This window comes from Penaeus monodon, chromosome 40 (genome assembly GCF_015228065.2).
Source record: "Penaeus monodon isolate SGIC_2016 chromosome 40, NSTDA_Pmon_1, whole genome shotgun sequence".
NCBI lineage: Eukaryota > Metazoa > Arthropoda > Malacostraca > Decapoda > Penaeidae > Penaeus > Penaeus monodon.
Genome location: NC_051425.1, coordinates 1,403,992 through 1,413,991, shown reverse-complemented (window position 1 = coordinate 1,413,991; position 10,000 = coordinate 1,403,992).

Here is a 10,000-nt window from a genome sequence, read left to right as displayed (position 1 = left end):
CCCTCCCCCTTCCCCTTCCCATCCCATTCCTTATCCCCCCTCCCCCTCCCCTTTCTCCCTCCTCCTTATCCCCCTCCCCCCTCCCCTTCCCATCCCCCCTCCTCCTCCTCTTCCCCCTCCTTCTCCCCCCCTTCCCCTTCCCATCCCCTCTTTCTCCCCCCTCCTCCTTCCCCTCCCCCCTCCTTCTCCCATCAAGAAATGAGAGAGAGAGAGAGAAAAAAAATATTACAATTATATATAACCAAACCAAAACACAACCCCCCCCCCAAAAAAAAAAAAGAGAAAAAGCCAAAAGAACGACTTAAAAACGCAACCAAACACACACCTAAAAAAAAAAAAAAAAAAAAAAAAAGAAAGAGAGAGAAAAAAAAATCTAAGAGAACGACTTAAAATCACACGAAACCAAACCAAAAAACGCACACCTAGAAATAAAAACTAAAGGAGCGACTTCGAGAAAGACTAAAAGAACGGCGCGGAGGTCGTTCTTAGCCCCTTCGAAGCGGCCGAGGAAGCGCCTTGAAGGAAGAAATGAAAACGAGGCACAAGAAGCACTTTTATTACGTCACAAAAAGGGGTTATTATCATCGTTATTTTAACAATGGTGCTGCTGTGCCCACTTGCGCTGTTTTTATTAGTGTTGGTGGGTGTGGGGGGGAGGGAGGGGGGGAGGGGGTTAGGATGATGATGGTGATGGTGATTATGATGGAGATTGTGATGGAGGGGAGGGGGTGAGATAAGTGGTGGTGGTTGTAGTTGTTGTAGTAGTAATTATAGTAGTAGTAGTAGTTGTAGTAGTAATAGGAGTACTATTAGTTGTAGTAAAAGTAAGAGTAGTAGTAGTAGTAGAAGTTGTAGTAGTAGAAGTAGTAGCATTAGCTGTAGTAATAGTAGGTAATAATAATAGTAGTATTTGTAGTAGTAGTAGTAGAAGTTGTTGTTGTATTTTTCGTAGAAGCCGTTGCAGTAATAACAATTGCAACAATAACAAAGACGATTGCCATAAAGATGATCATATTGATAATAACAATAAGGCTTAACTCCATCATTGCAACGAAGTAATGAAAAATAATGGATATGCAAATCAGACAATGAAAATGACGATTAAGACGCCCCTTATCTGAAGCCTTTTAAATACCTTTTGACAGTCTATTAAAGAAGTTCTGAGAGTGAAAAGGGAAATGGAGGAAGACGAGAAGGAAGGAAGGAAGAAGAGGAGAAGAATCAAGAGAAGAGGAGAAAGAGGAGGAAGATGATGAATAAGGGAAAAAGGAAGATGAAACTGATAAGAAATATGAAGAGAGAGATGATTAAAAAAATAATAATGCTAATAATAATTGTAATAATGATAGTGACTGTAACGATAATAATGATGGTAACACTAATCATACACTTAATATGTATATATGTATAATATATATTATATATAATATATATAATATATATATATATATATATATATATTTTATATATATATATATATATATATATATATATATATTATATATATATATATATATTATATATATATATTAATGACAGTAACAACGATATTCAAAACGACAACTATGATGATGATGATGGGGAGGAGAGGGGGGGGTAAAGGAATGAGAAAGATATCAGAAAGATAAATAATCCATTAAGAGAGAGAAAGAAGAGAGAGGAAGGGAGAGAGAGAGGAGAGAGAGAGAGAGGAGAGGAGAGAAGAGAGAGAAAGAGAGAGAGAGAGAGAGAGAATAAGAGAGAGAGAGAGAGAGAGAAAGAGAGAGAGAGAGAGAGAGAGAGAGAGAGAGAAAATAGACAAAGACAGAGACAAACAGAGATACACAGACAGAGAAAAACAACAACAACAACGAAAGAGCGAAAGACAGCGAGAAAAGGGCAGAAACAAGAAAAAGAAGAAGAAAAATAGCCACTCGCGCAGAACCGAAAGAAGACAGAGTGAGTGGCGAAGGACAGAGGGACGTTTTAATACACAAACGCAGCCGCACGTGAAGATGCCGCTGTGATTGGGATCGAGACAAATGCTGCGAGGGGAGGAGAGTGAGGGGAAGGGGGGGGGTGAGGGGAATGAGGGGAAGAGAATGAAGGGAAGGGGGGGAGGAGGGAGGAGTGAGGAGGGAGGGGGAGGAGAAAGAGGGAAGGGGGAGGAGGGAGGGGAAGGGGGAGGAGGAGAATGAGGGGAAGGGGGAGGAGGGAAGAGGATGAGGGGAAAAGGAAGAAGAAGATGGAAGGGAGAGGAGGGAGGGTGGAGAAGGGAGAAGAAGAAGGAGATGGAAGGAGAGGAAGAACGAGGGGAGAGACGAGAAGGGGGAGGAGGGAGAGGCGGGGAGAGAAGGGGGGGAGGGAGGGAGGGGACGGAGGAGAAGGGTGAGGAAGGTGGGGAAAGGAGAGGAGGGAGGGGAGAGGAAGTTGGAGAAAGAGAGGGAGTGACAGAGAGGGAATAAAGTAGAAAGAGATGGAAGGAGGTGGAGAGAGAGTATGAATATATAAATATATATATATAATATCTATATATATATATATATATATATATATATTATATATATATATATATATATATAATATATATATATATATATATATATAATAGATATATATATATGATAATATATATATATATTATATAGTTATATAGTATATATTTAATATATATATAAGTATATATATAGTATTGTGTGTTGTGTGTTGTGTGTGGTGTGTGTGTGTGTGTGAGATGTGTGTGTGTGTGTGTGTGTGTGTGTGTGTGTGTGTTGTTTGTGTGTATGTGTATGTATGATGTATATTAATATATATAATATAAAATTTTATATTATATTATATATATATATATGAAATTTTATATATATATAAAATATATATATATATATATATATATATATATTATAAAATATTATATATATATATTTTATATATATGTGTGTGTGTGGGGGTGTGTGTGTTTGTTGTGTGGTGTGAAGTGTGGTGTGTGGGGTGTTTGTGGAGTGTGTGTGTGTGTGGTGTGTGTGTGTGTGTGTGGTGTGTTGTGTGTTTTGGTGATGTGTATGTATTATGTATATTTTAATATATATATATATATATATATATATTATATATATATATATATTTATATATTATATTATATACACATACACACATATATTTTGACAGATAAATTAATATATCAAAAGATGAATGATTAGATCACCAGCGATACAACGATACAAAAACAGATTACCAACCGACCTACATACTGAAAAACATGAGCAAAAAAATGATCAGACCGATAGACAGATAGATAGACAGATAGATAGAAACGAGAGAACACGAGAGGAGGGAGAGCGCCTGAGAGGGGGGGGGAGGGTGAAGGCAAGACCCCCTGCCGTGTCTGTTGCTCCTGCGGCTGTCCTGTGGTAGGGGGCGGCCGCAGGGGGGGGGGGGGGGGCGAAGGAGGAAGGGCAGTGGGCAAGACATCCTTACCCCCCCCCCCTTGTCCTACTGCCCACCGTCTCTCCCTCCTTCTCTCTCCCTTGCGACTCCCATTCCCTCTCTTCATTCCCTCTCTCTCCCTCATACCTCTCCTCTTTTTCTCCATACCCTCCCCTACTCCCTATTCCTCTCCTGTTCCCCTCCTCTCCTCTCCTCTTTTCCCTTATTCGCTTCGTCTCTCCACACCCACCCCCTCTTCTCCATCCTTCCTCCCTCCTCTTTCCCACCCTCCTTTCCCTCCCTCCTTCCATACCCCTCCTTCCTTCCTCCCTCCTCCCTCCTTCCTACCCCTCTTCCTTTTCTTCCCTCCCCTCCTTCCATCCCATACACCCCTTTCTCCTCCCTTCCTTCCTCTCCCTTTCTCTATAATCCTCCTTCTCAACCTTCCCTCCCTCCTCTCCCTCCTCTCCCTCCCTCCCTCCCCTCCCTCCTCTCCCTCCCTCCTTTCCCTCCTCTCCCTCTCCCTCCTCCCTCCTCTCCCTCCCTCCCTCCCCCTCCGTTCGGCTGACCACTGCTCAACACAGCGGTCTAGGGAGGAAGCAGCTGACCACGGGAGCGAACGGCGGGGGAACCGCAGGGAGATAAAGAAGGGGGGAAGAGGAGGACACTCAAGATGGGTTCCCACGCCTGGGGAGGGGAGGGGGGGAGGGGGGGAGGAACACAGGGGATATTGCGATGTAAAATAGGTAGGAGAGAGAGTGAGAGAGAGAGAGAGAGAGAGAGAGAGAGAAGAGAAGAGAAGAGAAGGAGGAGAGGAGAGGAGAGAGAGAAGAGAAGAGAGAAGGAGAAGAGAGAGAGAGAGAGAGAGAGAGAGAGAGGGAGAAAAGGGGAAGGGAGAGAGAGGGAGAGGAGGAGAGAGGGGGAGGGGGAGAGAGAGAGAGAAGAGAGAGAAGAGGAAGAGAAAAGAAAGGAAAGGGGAAAAGAAGAGAAGAGAAGAGAAGAGAAGAGAAGAGAGAGAGAGGAGGGGAGAGAGAGGAAAAGAAAAAGGAGAGAGAGAAGAGAGAAATAGAGAGAGAGAGAGGTGGAGAAGGAGGTCGGGGGGGGGGGTGCGGGTAGTAGAGATCTTTGCTATTGGAATTGCAAAAAAGGTACGATTTTTTGTTCTTTTTTTTATCAGCAAGTTTACGCACATTCGCACGCAGAAATTTTTGTGCAACAAGTGTAAGACAGGCGTAGATATATACATAAAACATACATATACATACACAAGCGATAGGTGCAACCACACAGGCATGAAAATTCACACAGGTTTACCGACTTGGCAGAAAGAGCGGACAGTGAGCGGACAGATTTACACATACGCACACATGCACACAACTATACGAATACACACGCACAGATACATACAGATTTACACACGCGCAAGCAAGGGTTTAGATTTTAGATCTTGCACATAAATTCACGCACACACGTACACATACCCACAAATTCACACACACACACGTACGCATGCACACAAATTCACACATTTGCATACATGCTACCATTGTAAAAGGGAGAACTAACGAACTGATGAACATTTAGCGAGAAAAATCAAGCAATTAAAAAATAACACAGTTATTACCCTTCTTTTCACACCGAGGAAAACCCACAGTTATCAGCGGCTTTATTTCAAACAACAATGAAAAAAAGGACAAAAAAGAAACCAACTTTAGCAGAGGATCTGTTGCATATATTGCAACGTAGCGGCACAGTTCCCGATCGCTATCGCCCCGGCCGTGTGACTGAAAAGCTATTGGAGACGATGTTCTAACTGTTGCAGGGAGAATCATGAGCTGTGACGTCACTGGCGGTGTCAAATATGGTTCTGCGTGTAAGAAGGGAGTGAATACTTCAGTTTCTGTCTGTCTGGCTGTCTCTCTATCTGTCTGTCTATTTATCTACCTCTCTCTCTCCTCTCGTTTCCTTCTTTCTTCTTCCCCGTCTCACCTTCTTCGTGTCTACCTCTTCTCTTCTCATACTATCCTCACTCGTCTTCTTCCCTCTCTCCCCTCCCCTCCCTCCTCTTATCATCCCCTTTCCCCTCTCCCCTCCCCTCCCCTCCCTCCTCTTCACCATCCCCCTCCCTTCCCCCTCTCCCTCTCCCTTTCCCTCTCATTTCCCTCCTCCCTCCTCCTCCCTTTCCTCCTCCTCCCTCTCATCTCCCTCCTCCCTCCTCCTCATTTCCCTCCTCCCTCCTCCTCCCTTTCCTCCTCCCTCCTCCTCATTTCCCTCCTCCCCTCCTCCTCTCCTTTCCTCCCTCTCCTCTCATTCTCCCTCCCCCTCCTTCCCCTCCCTCCTCTCCCTTTTCCTCCTCTCCTCCTCTCCTTCCTCCTCCCTCCTCCTCCCTTTCCTCCTCTCCCTCTCATCTCCCTCCTCCCTCCTCCTCTCCAGCAGCAAGCAACTGACATCCAAAGTGAGTGAGGATATACCGCAGTTACAGAGGAAATGGCTTATGTCAACCAAAGCGCTGGGGCCTTGGAAGCTTCCTACTGAACACCTGTGTGTGTATATATATATATATATATATATATATATACTATATATATATATATTATATATATATATATTATATATATTATATATATTATATCATATAATATGTGTTGGTGTTGTGTGTGTGTGTGTGTGTGTTGTGTGTTGTGTTTGTGTGTGTGTGTGTATGTATGTATGTATGTATGTGTGTGTGTGTGTGTGTGTGTGGTATGTGGTGTGTGTGTGTGGGTGTGTGGTATGTATGTATGTATGTATGTGTGTGTGTGTGTGTTTGTGTGTGTGTGTGTGTGTGTGTGTGTGTGTGTGTGTGTTGCGTGTATGTGTGTGTATGTGTGTGCGTGTGTGTGTGTTGCGTGTATGTGTGTGTGTGTGTATGTACGGAGAAAAAAAGACACAAGAAAAACAAGAAAAACATCTAAGATAAAAAAAAAACAGAAAAATATAAGAAAAAGCAACAACAACAAAACAACAACATAAAAAAAGCAAAAGCAAAACAAAAGCAACGTACCATCTCTTATCCCCCCCCCCCCCCCCCCCCCCCCTCCCCCACATAAACGCCATCATAACACCGAGAGAAAACACCATTTTGCAACAACATGTTTTCTTAGCAGACGCCTATGTGTACGGACAACATATGAGGTTTTGGGACAAGATCGATGTTTATGTCGGGGTCAAAAGGTCAAGCTTGTGACCACATCGAGCCGCCATCGCAATATATTGGGCATTGATCACTTTTTGGAAGGGGGGAAGGGGGGAGGGAGAGAGAGAGAGAGAGAGAGAGAGAGAGAGAGAGAGAGGGAGAGAGGGAAAAGTGGAGAGAGAGACGAGGAGGAGAAGGCGAAGGAGGAGGAGGAGGAGGAGGAGGAGGAGGAGGAGAAGGCGAAGGAGGAGAAGGCGAAGGAGGAGGAGGAGGAGGAGAAGGCGAAGGAGGAGGAGGCGAAGGAGGAGGAGGAGGAGGAGAAGGCGAAGGAGGAGGAGGAGAATTGAGATTGGTGGAGTAGGAGATGAAAGAAGAAGGAAAGTTGGAAGGAGGAGGAAGAGGAGAAAAGAGAGGCGAAGAAAAGGAAACGAAAACGAATGAAAGGGAAGGGAAGAGGAGAAATTGACAAGAAGGAAAGTTAAAAAAGAGAAGAAGGAGCCACAGAAGGAGGAGGTGGAAGAACAAGAACATTATCGCTGAATCATCGTAGTTCCCTCCGCCCTCCCTCCCTCCCCCCTCCTCCCTCCCTCCCTCCCTCCTTCCCCTCTTCTCCCTTCCTCCTCCTCCCATCTCCCTTCTCTCTTTCCCCTTCTCCCTTCTCCCTCCTCATTCCTCCTTCATTCGTTCTCCTTTCTCCCTCTTCCCTCTTTCCTCTTCCCTTTTTCCTACTCCCTCCTCCCTCCTTCCACCTCCCTCCCCCCTCCCCCCATCCTCTACCATCTTTCTTCTCCCTTCCTCCTCCCTCCTTCCATTTCTTCTCCCCTCTTCCTTCTCCCTTCCTCCTCCCTCCTTCCATTTCTTCTCCCTTCTCCCTCCCTCCTTCACACTCGACGCCCGAACCGAGTTCATTCAAGGTCGTTCTTGAAGCCACGCTATTGTATAGGCCTTGCTTTACAGCCTATTCCCTGTCCGCTATTTGAAATAAAATAAGTAAATAAAGAAAGGAAAAAGAAAAGAGAGAGAAAAAAAAAATGACTATATAAAAACCTTGTTCTTTCCTCTGAGAGAATAGGAAAAAAAAAGAAAAAAAAGTTTGAAATACGCTCGTTGTCGCTTTTAGAGTCGACGAAATAACATTGAATTCTAGTGACGTTTGAGATCTTTTATTAAATCACAAGTGTTGTCACAATGGTCGACAGCCTGCCCTACTTCTTTAGTATTATGACCTCTGTTGACCGCCGTACAAACACCCAATAAATATGAAAAATGGCAGACGACCCAATACTCTCGGAGCGAAATATGCTTTTTCCTCCCGAGAAGGCTGTTCCAAAAGGTCATAGATTCTTATATATTGTGGTTATAAATGTGAAGTACATGCACACACACACACACAACCGCATATATATATATATATATATATATATATATATAATATATATATATATAATATATATATAATATATATATATGTATATATATATATATATATATTATAATATATATAATATATATATATATAATATATAATATAATAATAATATATATATATACATATATAAATATATATAGCATATGAAAATATATATATATATATATATATATATATATATATTAATATATCATATAATATATATATATATCACTTCCTCCCCCCTCACACCCCCTCCCCCCACAAAAAGGAAAAAAAAATAAAAATAAAAATGCAAAAGACAAATTGTGAATCAAAATTTTATTTATCTATCTATTTATTTGCTTCTATTTCTCTATTTCTCTGTTTCTCTGTTTTCAGATCTCGACATGATTGGCACTACGTCACAGCTGACATCCGGGAACCCTTGTTATGCCTGGCACTTGGCTCTGACGCTGTGGAAGAACATGGGGAGAGAGAGAGAGGGAGAGAAAGGAAGGGAAGAGAGGGAAGGAGAAAGGGAGGGTGAAGAGTATGTAGAAGGAGAGATGAAGGATAGAGGAAGAGGAGGAGGAAGAGGAAGAGGAGGAGGAGGAGGAGCAGGAGGAGGAAGAGAAGGAGGAGGAGGAGGAGGAGGAGGAAGAGAAGGAGGAGGAGGAAGAGGGGGAGGAAGAGGAAAATTTTGGGGAAAGACGTCAAAGAAAAAGAAGAAAATGGAGAAGAAGAAGGACAGAAGACGAAGATGAACAGAAAGAATGAAAAGAAGAAAAAGACGAAGGAATTAAAGAAGAAAAAGATAAAGAGATAGAGATTGAAAAACAGACAAACAGAAAGGGAAGACGAAAGAGAGGCAGAGAGACAAAATAAACAAAGAGAGAGAGAGAGAGGCAGAAATAAAACTCCATCAAGACCAAAAAGTGAGAGAAAGAGAGAGAAAAAAAATCTGAGGAAATGAGGATAAAAGATAAGAGAAGGAGACATAGAAACAACGGATAAAGCAATATCAGCGAACCTCCCAAAAAAAGAAAAAAAAAAGAAGAGAAAAAAAAAAAAAAAAAAAAAAAAAAAAAAAAAAAAAAAAAAAAAAAAAAAAAAAAAAAATATATATATATATATATATATATATATATATATATATATATATATATATATATATTTTTATAATATATATATGTATGTATATATAAACGAAGAGGCATCCATTAGAATGATAAATATTTACAATAACTATATACAAAAAGGTGAATATTTTTGCATATTTCAACAAGCGCTTTATATTTGTTCATAATATCTAAACCCATTTTCATGACTAAGCTTCGATGCAGTGTTTATTCCTACGAGGCATTGCATATTCCCGTCATGCAACATCCTCCTGGTACTCGATTTTAGGCCTATTAAATCCTCATTTGTTGCAGCATGATTATATTTTTCCCTGTTGATGAGATGAATATGATTTGCGTGGGACAGAGTTTGTTATGATTAAAAGGAATAACATCTGTTTTGTGTTTTATTATGTTTGCGTGTTTGGGAGATGAAGCAATCGAGTGTTTTTTTTTTTTTTTTTTTTTTTTTTTTTTTTTTTTTTTTTTTTTCTAACGCGATGTTGAGACTCTTCTACTTCTGCAGCATCTGGTGGTATGTATTTCCTCTCGCTTCTCGTTCTCTCTTTTTTCTCTTTTGCTTGTTATTCTCTGTCTGTTCGTCTATCTGGTTTTCTGTCTGTCTGTCTGTCTGTCTGTCTGTCTGTCTCTCTCTCTCTTTGTGTTTGTGTGTGTGTTGGATGTCTGTCTGCCTGCCTCTCTCTCTCTCTCTCTCTCTCTCTCTCTCTCTCTCTCTCTCTCTCTCTCTCTCTCTCTCTCTCTCTCTCTCTCTCTCTCTCTCTTTCACTCTCTGTCTATCTATCTGTCTGTCTACCTCCCCTGTCTCTTTCTCAATATCTCTCTTTTTCCTTGTGTCTGTCCATCAATCCGTGTCTTCCTCTCCCCCTTTTCGCCCTACCTCCTCTCTTCTTC